At 44.3% G+C, this 12,282-nt stretch overlaps 1 protein-coding gene across 2 annotated transcripts in view; it reads right to left on the bottom strand.

The window, feature by feature from the left end:
• The window catches only part of TTC7A (tetratricopeptide repeat domain 7A), a 1,654,710-nt gene that overhangs the window by 1,569,499 nt on the left and 72,929 nt on the right, over positions 1–12,282 (bottom strand). The window lies entirely within an intron of this gene.

Genomic DNA, 12,282 nt, shown 5'->3' with positions numbered 1-12,282 from the left:
TACTAATATGAAGATGCTGGGGTGGCAATCTTCTCTAAATAGCATATGGGTGTATTTAAGAAAGACACATATATTACAAATACAAACTAACACACCACCAGAGACCATATGTGTTTTTGAACCTTCCACTCCCACTGCAGCCCACAACGTTTTCCTACTTAGGGTGGTACATGACCTGATAATGCAAATGGAAGGAGATCTAGCTGTGAGTGAAACTTTAGTCTAGTCCGGGAACGTGTCTTGGACAAGACGCATAGACTATCCAAGTCAGAGAGTATGAGGAAGAAAATTATGCACACAGGACTGATGGACGCATAGAGACACCTACACCGAGAGGACAGGAGAATATCCTTTCTTTTTCTCTAGCATGCACATAAAATCCAGAGCCTATGAACCAATATGCCACATTTCGATAGAGCTGAATTCACTTGTAACTGGTCAACTGGAAATTCAACTAGGGTTATTGAAGTAAAAGTTCGAGGGGTGCTCCCCATGGCTGGCAACATTTCATATCGGCTTTGGGAGAACAAAGGAATACACTCTTCAATATTACAGAGCGAACAGAATTATAAACCTAAAATATTATCAGGTTTGCTTGTCTTCTTATTATATATAAACTGGGACAACAAACGGTGATGTTGCGTTAGAACCATCACCATATAAAAAAACGCTTTGTTGAAGACTAACTGGCATATACGAGAAACAAGCAAGAGAAAAGAAAACCTACTGAATAGATGATCTCATTTATCGGAACAAACAAGAAATGTATCATTTTATGAAAGCCATGTGTTTTATTCGCCTGCCAAAATATCACAGGACACGCAGCCTTGCTAACAAATGACAAAAAAACACGGTGCTACAATTTCAAGATATGAGCCTGTCTTTGTAAAATAATAAATTATGCAGTCGTATTGTTAAGTGAGCGTCATTATGTCATTGCATTCATACAGATCTTTACATCTTCTAGTGTAGTCCTAAAGCGCCGTTACGTCACTATCAGCAGCCTTGCATGTGTAAAGTGTCTCCCTTGGTGCAGTCAAAACGTCGGAGGAAATGTTATTTGGAGCTTCTGAAGATGTGCTCTGTAAACCCACATACTAATGTAATGAACGACACAGACACAATATTCTGGTGGTGCAAATGGCCATGAGCCAGTGCGCCTGGGCCCTTTTATTGACAGGGTCACCTGACCAGTTTCACCTCTGCAGGGTGGGTGTTAGGGCAGCCCTCCATTCCATATGATGCTATATGCTATATGGTCCTGTAGTCTATTACCGCAGCCCTGCTTAGGGATTAGTGGCAGGTCACTTTTCTTTTTCTCTCGGACAGTGAGGTCGTTTCTGACAGAGACCAGTGGAGACTATCTGGTGTTTGGGCAGTTCAGCCTTTGTCTGTGTGGAACTGAGGGAGCGTAGCTTATATAATCTATATTAACATAAAATGTTTATGAATTAATGTGTGATAATGCTGCATAGAAACTATAATGATAATTTTGCTTAAAACGTGCACCTGAATTGTGACCACGGGGAGTGGCCACCAATGTATAAGTAGACTAATAATGATGACTACAATGTTTATATTATGTTTAAATAAGTTTGTACTAATGATTGCATTATTGAATCTATGCTAAAATCCTTATAGGCCTTAAGTTAGCATGAGCCGGAGCTTAGCTGCTTGGCTCTCATATTAAATGCATTTTTCTGTTCTGCAGTGTGCTGAGTCACAAAAGGACATGACCCCGAATGTTCTTTTCCAAACTAGAAGACTAATGTAACCATGCCAGATCCCTTCACAAGCATTCTTCATTTCTTGTAGGATGATATTAAACAAAATGAAACAGTGTAGATTAATGTAATGTACAAGGTCATTCAAACTGGTGAAAACAATGGAGTTACTGACCAAAAGATGTTACAGAAGGATGAAATCATACCGGACGTGCCACCTCTGAAGACGTCAATTATGGAGACCAATCAAAGGCTTTTAAAATAATATGGGGTGAAGAGTTAGGTGACCTAATGTATTTTCTGATAGGTGGAAGATAGTGGGGTATAACAAATGTCCAATAAAATCTTGGGGGAATGTACAACGAAAAAGGGATAAAAGCCCATGACACGGGGAGCCATTTAGAATTAGGTAGGGAATGCTATTGATTTTATCCAGAAAATTTGTCACTCTGTTTGGTGACTTACTTGGTTTTACTTAAACCATCCCTGTCCCTAGATTGCCCATTTACACTTTACCTCCTTATGAGGGAAGTGCCCTTTTGCCCCAGAGCTGAGCTCTGACTGATGGCGAATTGACTGATGTCCTGAAGACGAAGACTGAACCTGTGTGCTGATCTAAACTTTGGAGGGTAAATATGACAATGCATTTGTAATTTGTCTGTTTGCTTTTCCTTTCTAGGTACCAACTGCTTACTTTTGACAGAGACCTTAGCTAGATGTTTTCCAAATTGGTGTTCTAAATTGCTTTGCATGAAGCCCAACATGCGGATGCTAATCAGTGGTTAGGACAGGTGTTCACCAAACTGACGCAAACAGACAAATGACTGAATCTATGCTTTGTTGAATTGACGCGTTATTGATCTATGTTCACGCCGTGTTATGTTCTGATGTTTGTGATTCTCGCTTTAATTAAATCTTATCAAAGTTGACATATCGTGACTATGCTATTATGTTTCTTGGTGTTGACATTAACGCATCTGCTCCTAGATTGTAACTAATAGGGAATAAAATGTATAAACTTCTATTAAACTGGTGTGGTTATTCATGGCTGCATGGTCATGGTAGAATCTTGAACTGATTAATGACTTTAACTAAAGTAAGGTGTATTGTTGTGATAAATATTGATGACTTTATTGACGTATTGATTGATATATTGATTAGCTATCTTGTCCTAAGGTGTCTCTCAACGGGGTCAAAGATTCATTGGCCTAAAATGAGTCCTGATGTGTAATAAATTATCATAAAGGGACGCGTTATCAGTTCTGGCAGCAGAGCGACGGTTTGGCCCTTTGGGGCCCTAGGACGGAGAATTATTTTTCTGAGATAATGCAAATTGGAGGTATGATGTATTTCTAAATTCACCATGACTTTCCTGGGATCTCGGAGCCTGCCTAAGTGAGTTGAGAATGTTCTTGGCGTCATAGCATGCGTGGTGTAGAATTTGCGCTTGCTCAGCTTATGCATTTTGCAGGTGATTTGTGAAGTTTGTGTGTATCTAGGCCAGGTAAATGTTGTTTTAGTAGGAGTGGGCATACTCCACAGTATGAGAGTAGGGAAGTCGGTGTACTTCATATGAGTGTGGCGCTTTGTGCTCAAAATTATCCACGTGGTTGGTTGTTCATGTACGGACCCGTCGTGGTCTAAGACTCCGGAGTATATTGACAAGTGTAGGAGACACTTGGGTTTATGTTGTAATTTGTGCGGTTTAATGAGGTCAATCGGGCGTGGTTGATAAGTCGAGCTTGAGTCAAATTGTATGTGTGAAACCTTCAATGGAGATTTGGCAAGTTCTAAAGTGCACTGGAGCAAACCATTGACAAGTCGAGAGTAGGATTGGGGGTCGAATTCTGCTTGCGTATGTGGGAACTGAGAAGGAGAGAGTAGCGGCTGAGGCTTCAAGTGAAATCTCTGTAAAGTTCTGAAGCGAATGTGATACCCTACCTGTAGTAAACCGGCAGATTTCTGTTGTTGTTGTTGTTAAATGTGCTAGCAGTAATTTTTGCATTAGTTTGGTGTGAATCCAGTGAGGGGCGGACGAGCCGCAAGACTTTGTCAGCTGAAGTGTGGGAGTGTGACATCAGTGGTGCCGCGCTGAGATAGGTCCGTTGTCGAGAGGGGTCGCGCACAGATTGGCTGCTGTCCGTAAGAGGCAATAGGTTGAGAAAGGTGGGTGAAAAGTGTCCTGGGAACTAAAGTCACTTCTTGATCAAATACAAACAAAAGAAAGACGTAAAAATGAACTTTGTCAAAGCTTTTAAGAGTGCTCTGAAAGGAGACACATACATTATGGCGAGTGAAGGGGAGCCTACACCGCCTGAGGGAACTCCAGCTTACATAGTTATGGAGGAAACAGTGGCACAAATTGACAGAAAAAGAGGGATGTTTGGCGTTTCCAGAGCATGGGACATTCAATACGAGAGTTCTAGAGAATTTAAGGTGGATGTTAAGTGTACGGAAGCCACCTCCGAGGCAAGCTCAATACGAGGCTTTAGCAATTTGGGATTTAATGGCTATTAAACAGCGACCAGAAAAATTTCAAAGGAGAATAAAAAGGGCAGAAAATACTTTAGCTGAGGCTAGATGGGACAACGAGAGTAAAATGTGGAGACGAGGAATAGTTGACGGATTAAAATTGTTCCCAGCAATAACACAGGGAGACGAGACACAGGGGAAGAAAGCCACATGTAACAAGGACAAAGACTCTAGTAAGCCTAAAGAAACTAAAAGAGCTTGGGAAGAAGAAGAGGATTCAGACCTTATGCGGTAAGCGACAATGTCCCGAGCACTAGTGCGGGTCCTGGGAACCAGACGCAGGAGAAGGGAGTTACTGATACAGTACAGACTAGTGATACGGGTTCGATACAGAATGGTGTCAGTGTACCCACTGCGCCAGACATGCAGATACAGTTGCCACCTCCACCGCAGTTACAGATAATCTATCCAGACGTCCCAGTACTAGAGACTACTACAAATCTGATGGTGCCGCCAGACCCGATATATACAAAATCAAGGTTAGTGCAGATTGAGCCAACTCCACAATTGTTGCCCCAGCCACAGCCACAACTGATACCGGGATATAACCCAGCAGCAGGTCCTCTATTAATACCTGCCCCGGCTTCGCTGGTTCAGACCTCCACGAGGTTTGGGACCAGGTCAGACACCAGCTGCAATATCATTGCCGATTACTGTTGGTCCACCGGTGCCATTGTATGCACAGGGTAAGCCTGGTGTATGTGATCAGGGAGTAATGACCCAAGATGCAATAAGAGGAGGGTCCGTAGGAACTCGCCAGTTAATGGCCCCAGGAGAGCAAGCGGTTGAAAAACCGAGGTCTTTGTTAAACCTTAGCCCAGCTGAAGCACCGTTGGAGGTAATGAGACAGGCAGGACTAGGAGTGCTGACCCCACAGACGATAAGTACGAATGCTTCACAATCACCAATGATGCATGCAGGGAACATTTCACTGCAAGGTTTTACAGTACAACAGTTGAATGAGTGGTTAGAGAATACCTATGCCTCACAGAAGGCCATAGTAACTACAGTAGAACCGGAAAGGTTGGGGAGAGATGAATGCCTGAACTTTGTGAGACTGGGTGTGGAAGCTGCTGAACTAGTGGACGGAACAATGGGGGTAAACAGATTAGAGTCATACACAGAAGCAGAATTGAGATATCTGTGCCCTAAGATTACTAAAGAAGTAGGCAAGGTGCATCAGAAATTAGCGAACCTAGCAGACAAATACAATATCGACAATGAAAATACTAAACATTTGAAAAGTAGTTACCGGCTAGACTTCGACTCACAAAACTTCGAGCATATGAGGTCTGCCGGAATGAAAGCGCATCTAAAGGAAATATTGCAAAGTGCACAGATCTGGGGAGCTTTAGAAAAGTGGGAAGGCAGAAGGGCAAAGAAAAGAGACAAGGAGAAAGGTTATAGTCCGGGATCGAGTAAGGCAAAAACTTCACCAGATACGGATTCAGTAAGAGAGAAACAGCTGGTGGGGTTCTAATTCATGTACCGTGGTCCAGGGGAGACATCCTATCTTTCACAAATGATTATCCCAGGTTAAGGGAAAAGCCGATAGAATGGTATCAGCAAACAGATAGGTTTGTGAAGCTTGCGAAGTGTCTCTGGGAAGACCTGAATACCTTGTTTGAGATCATTGTTCCGCCCGACTTATGGCTTGAGTGCAAGAGAGGTGTAGACTGGCCGACACAGGAACGGGCAAGGGATAAGGTGACCGCAGCACCCTCTGAGGAGGTGATGAAATATTATCACAAGGTAATTGAGTTTTTGAAGCAGAAAGTGTCGCCGAAAGTGACTGATTGGCAGAAAATCGACCGGACCTCACAGGAGGTTAAGGAATCAATACATGCTTATTATGAGAGATTATTGAAGGCATTCAAACATTACAGTGGTACTGAGACCATTGAGCCAAAAGACATGAAACAACTCGTGTTCAGATTTGTTGAAGGGCTGAGACCAGAGGTTAGCCAGATGATTAAGAATCATTTGATCTGTTAGCAAGCGAAGCCGATTGATGAGGTATTGCAGTATGTGAAATACTGTAGTGACGAGATTGAGCTGAAGCAGAAAAAGTTGAAGGAGAAAGTGATGGTGATGCAGATAAGGGCTGCGCAGGCAGGAATGCAGGGAAATGGAATTCAACAGATGACACAGCAGCAACCGCAAGGGAATGGTGTGTTTCAGGCACAACCGAGAGGTCGGGGTTTTGTGAATCGCGGTCCAGACTTGAATACTGTTGTGGTTCAAAATGATGTACAGGGGATGAAAAAGATGTCACCATGTCACACGTGCGGGGGCGTGGGGCATTGGAAGCGGGAATGCCCAAATGTGGTGCAGGATGGTGTCATTCAACAAAGCACTAATGTCGGTACATTGCACAATATGAGAGGTCCAAAGTTGAGAAATCAAAACCCGAACTTCCAAAATAACATGGTTCAGATGCAAGGGCTACAGCCCATGCAGCAAATGCAAATGCAGCGTGTTCAACCAGCGCAAATGCAGCAAGTACAACAGCAGGTTCCCATGGTACCTAGACAGCAAATGCAATTACCATTAGCTCCAATGGGACAGCAACAGGTGATGCTTCCTCAGCAGGTCACAGGTCAAGTGATGAGCCAAAATAATAGAGTACAGCAATTCCCATTGCGTGGTGAAGATGGAATGAATGAGGAATGGTCAGATGACAGTTCAGATAGCGAAGAATGCAGACTTGCAGCGTCTCTAGAAGTAGATCAGAGAGGACCCTATGTAGAGGGAAAGGTGATGGGTCACAAGGTTTCGTTCTTGGTTGATACCGGAGCTACACGCTCTACAGTCAGAAGTGCAGAAGTTCAAAAATTACCACTTTCAGGGCGTACTATAAGAGTGGTCAGAGTAGCAAACCAGTACTTGAGAAATCCGATTACAGATCCAGTGCAAGTTGAGATTGGCAACTTCCAGGGACTGAATAAGTTTGTAGTCTGCGATTCAAGTCCGGTATCCCTACTGGGAAGAGACTTAGGGGGTCATTCTAACCCTGGCGGTCCAAGACCGCCAGGGCTAAAATGACGGGGGCACCGGCAACAGGCTGGCGGTGCCCCGCTGGGCATTCTGACCGCAGCGGTTCGGCCGCGGTCAGAAGTGGAAAACCGGCGGTCTCCCGCCGGTTTTCCGCTGCCCAAATGAATCCTCCATGGCGGCGCAGCAAGCTGCGCCGCCATGGAGGATTCTGACACCCCATACTGCCATCCTGTTCCTGGCGGTTCTCCCGCCAGGAACAGGATGGCGGTATTGGGTGTCGCGGGGCCCCCGGGGGCCCCTGCAGTGCCCATGCCAATGGCATGGGCACTGCAGGGGCCCCCGTAAGAGGGCCCCAAAAAGAATTTCAGTGTCTGCTTTGCAGACACTGAAATTTGTGACGGGTGCAACTGCACCCGTCGCACCTTCCCACTCCGCCGGCTCAATTCTGAGCCGGCGTCCTCGTGGGAAGGGTGTTTTGCACTGGGCTGGCGGGCGGCCTTTTGGCGGTCGCCTGCCAGCCCAGTGCAAAACCCAAAATACCCTCAGCGGTCTTTCGACCGCGGAGCGGTATTTTGGAGGGGGAAGTCTGGCGGGCGGCCTCCGCCGCCCGCCAGACTTAGAATCACCCCCTTACTGTGCAAAAAGAAATGCTCAATTACCTGTTCCAATTATGGAATTGAGGTGCAGACAAACAGTGATGATGAAAGGGATGATGGTCAGTTCTCAGAATTAGAGACAGTAACTACGAATGAAGATTACCCCTTAATAACATTGTTCCCGATGCTTACAGTGATTGACTTGCCTGGCGAGTTACAAGGAACAGTGACAGAGAAAGTGTGGGATTTGACAGGAAAGGAAGTGGGACTGATAAAAGGAGTAGAACCAGTTAAAGTTCAAGTGAAACCAAATGCAGTGTTTCCTCAGGTGCCACAATATCACATGTCACAAGATGTTCTTATCCAGGTGTCACAAATAATTGCAGACTTTATAAAACAGGGAGTCCTGAAGGAAGTATTGAGCAGCCCATGTAATTCACCGATAATGGGTCTGAAAAAGCCCTGTGGGAAGGTTCGAATTGTGCAGGACTTGAGAAAAATAAACGAGATTGTGGTGAAGTGTTGCCCCATAGTGCCAAATCCGGCAGTGATCATGTTTCAGGTCCCGTGTGATGCTGAATGGTTCACCGTTGTAGACTTGTTACAAGCTTTCTTTTCGATATCTCTTCATGAGGACAGCCAGTTTTTATTCAGTTTCAAATTCCTGGACAAGGTGTACAGTTGGTGCAGAATTCCTCAAGGGTTTTCTGAATCACCGTCCATCTTCAATCAGATATTGAAAAAGGACTTAGAATCCTTAATACTGCCTTTCAATTCGACTCTAGTACAGTACATTAACGACTTGCTGATTGCGTCCAGGACAAAAGATGACTGCAGGTATGACACAATTGCCTTACTGAATCACTTAGGAAAGAACGGACATAAAGTGTCGCCAAAGAAGCTGCAGTATTGTCAGAAAGAAGTAAAGTACTTAGGACACTTGATTGAGAGAGGGTCCAGGACAATATCGAAGGAAAGAGTGACAGCTATTTTGCAGATGAACCCCACCACAACAAAGAGAGATGTCAAGATGTTTTGGGGAATGGTGGGTTACTGTCGCCAGTGGATACCCAACTTTTCAATTATCTCAAAGCCATTGATAAAGCTAACAGGTAAAGAGATTAAAGATGAGCCGTATACCATAGCTTTATCAAGGGAAGAGCTTGAGTCATTCATGGAATTGAGAGAGTGCATGTGCAGGGCACCAGCTTTGGGTATGCCTGATTACACAAAGCCTTTTCTACTGTTTTGTCATGAACGTGATGCTTGTTCTTTGTCTGTCTTTAACACAGGTCCATGGAGGTGCAAATCGCCCTGTAGCATACTTTGCAGCTACCTTGGACCCCGTTGCAGCAGCCTTACTGGGTTGTTTACGCGCAGTTGCAACAGTTGGTCAAAGCCTCACGCAGTGTGAAGGCATAGTGATGGGACATCCCTTAACAGTAATGGTTCCACATTCAGTTCAAATTTTGTTGACTCGAACCAAAACTCAGCACATGACAAATGCCCGACTTAGCAGAGACAATTATTTTGGGGTCACCTAATGTTTCACTGAAACGATGTACTGTATTAAACCCAGCAACTCTACTTCCTGTTGAGAGTACTGAGATTAATAATGAAGAGGAGGTGGAGCATGATTGTCTTGAGGTAACAGAACTATATACCAAGCCCCGACCTGATATTCAAGATATGCAGTTAAAAGAAAATGACTGCATTATGTTTGTTGATGGATCCTGTTTGAGAGACTCAGTCGGAATGCTGAGAGACGGTTACGCTGTATGTACCATAGCTGGTGTCATTGAAGCTTCCTTGCTCGAGAGAGTGTATTCCGCACAAGTGGCAGAGCTAATTGCTCTTACTAAGGCATGCCACGCAGCTGAAAATCTGAAAGTCACTATGTATACTGACAGCAGATATGGATTTGGAATTGTACATGATTTTGGCCAATTGTGGTCACAGAGAGGTTTCATGACCTCTTCTGGTTCTCCTGTGAAAAATGGTGAACAAATTAAGGATTTGTTACATGCGATTCAGTTACCTCATGAAATTGCCGTGGTGAAATGCAGTGCTCATGTTAAGTCACAAGACTTTGTGTCCATGGGAAACGGCTATACAGATCAAGTCGCAAGATTTTGTGTGTTGAACTGTATATCGTTCAAGGATCAGTGGGAATTGTTACCGCAAACTGAAAATGACACATGTTTGAACCTCGCATTAAGGGTGGTTGATACACCAGATGAGCTAAAAACACTACAGGGTCGTGCTAACAAAGAGGAAAAGCGCTCCTGGCATAGAATGCAATGTGTACAAAGAGCTGATGACTTGTGGGTCTAAGAGGAGGGGAAACTGGTTTTGCCAAACAGTCTCCTGTCACAATTTGCGAGGCTTTACCATGGACAGGCTCATCTTGGGAGAGATGCAATGATCAGGTCATTCAAAATTGATTGGTTTAACCCAAAGTTCAGACATGCCGCAGAGGTTACTTGTCACAGGTGCATCATTTGTCAACAGATGAATGCCGGAAAAAGGACTGTGGTAACTCTGAGCCACATAGGGAGAGCTGGCGGTCCATTTAGCAAGATGCAAATGGATTTCATTGAAATGCCTGTTTGTGGCGGATTGAAGTACGTGTTGGTGATTGTGTGTGTTTTCACCACTGGATTGAAGCTTACCCCACACATAGAAACGACAGTCTCACAGTTGCAAAGCTGCGGCTTAGGGAACTAATACCCAGGTTTGGGTTTCCGGTCTCTATAGAATCAGATAGGGGCAGACACTTTGACAATGAGGTGATTAAGCTCTTGTGTGCTGCATTAGACATTGAACAGAAGCTGCATTGTAGCTACCACCCCGAAGCCTCAGGACTAGTAGAACAAATGAATGGTACCTTGAAGTCGAGAATGGCAAAAATGTGCGCAGCTACCAATATGAAATAGCCAGATGCATTGCCCTTAGTGCTGATGTCGATGAGGAACACCCCAGATAAGAAGACAGGATTATCACCCCATGAGATCCTTATGGGCAGAGCTATGAGGCTGCCCGCAGTGCCTGCCAATGCTCTTGTGAATATCACGGATGATATGGTGTTGGACTACTGCAAAGGTTTGGCTGATGTGGTTCGCTCTTTTTCTCACCAGGTGGAAGCTAAAACATTGCCACCGATCAGTGATCCAGGTCACACCCTGCAAGCCGGTGTCTGGGTGGTTGTCAAGAAGCACGTAAGAAAGTCGTGTTTGGAGCCGCGCTGGAAGGGGCCATACCAAGTAATATTGACAACAACCACTGCTGTGAAATGTGCATGCGTTCCACACTGAATACATGCCAGCCACACAAAGAAGGTAACATGTCCAACTGATGAGGAACTTGAAGTTTCTGACTCAACAGTTCCAGAGAGGGAAGTCCCAGGGCCTGAGAATAACCAAGAGGGAACTGAGACTGCAGGAGAGCCCACTGAGAACAGCCTAGTCCCTCAAACAGTAAACGAGTTCGAGAGAGGTGACAATGTGACTATCTCAGTAGAGGCAGCAGGAGAACTAAATCAAGGAGAGGTTCTCCTAGAAGCAGACGGATACGGGTTAGAGCTTGAACCCGTTACATATCCAGATGAAGAAGAAGAAGGGGAAATAGTAGAGAGAGATCAAAGTACACCGGCATCCCCGAGCCAGTTGCAGGTCCATCAAGAGAAAACACCATAGCACAAGAGGAGGGTGCTGTTCAGCCTCCTGAAAGGACAAGCAGGAAAAAGACGAATAAGGGAGATAACTGGCCAGAGAAGAAGGCTGCGAAAGAAAAGGTTGTACCAGGTGAAACAATAACCGAAGAAACTGATACCACAAGAACAGAAGATCTGAGTGAAGGAGAATTGCAAGGCGAGCGTAGGTTGAAAAGAAAGAGAACCGCAAATAGAAGGTATGCAGGTCCTGAATGGGCATATGCAACAACATCTGAATGGCAACAAGAATTCTTAGCGTTCTGTTTTGATCGAGAAGTACTAGGCCAATATTACGGCACCTGAAAATCAATTAAAGAAAGAGACTTTGTTAAAACCAAAATTTCAAAATTGATAACTGAGAAGCTAAGAAAAGAGACTTATAAACTACTGGATACGACACTGATAACCTGATTTGACTTTGAAAACCCGATTATGACAAGCTGCTAACTTCATTTGACAAAAGGGTCCTGAAGTGAGTGAAACGCTGTAAATAGACGTGGAGAAAAAGAGACTTTTGCATCAAGAAAAAAAAAATAAGAGAGTTCTTTATATCGTCCTCAAGTTGATTATTGTTCTGCTATCTGATTCTTTATAGACATGGCTTACAATAGAGGTAGTAACAAAAAGGGTAAAGTGTGTGGTTGGTTGAGTCTTATAATAGGTATTGTTTGTGCAATAATAACTGTAGGTGTGATTGTGGGAATGCCGTGGTTGGTTAAGA

Source organism: Pleurodeles waltl, chromosome 5 (genome assembly GCF_031143425.1).
Source record: "Pleurodeles waltl isolate 20211129_DDA chromosome 5, aPleWal1.hap1.20221129, whole genome shotgun sequence".
Classification (NCBI taxonomy): domain Eukaryota; kingdom Metazoa; phylum Chordata; class Amphibia; order Caudata; family Salamandridae; genus Pleurodeles; species Pleurodeles waltl.
This window is presented reverse-complemented; position numbering and strand designations above follow the sequence as displayed.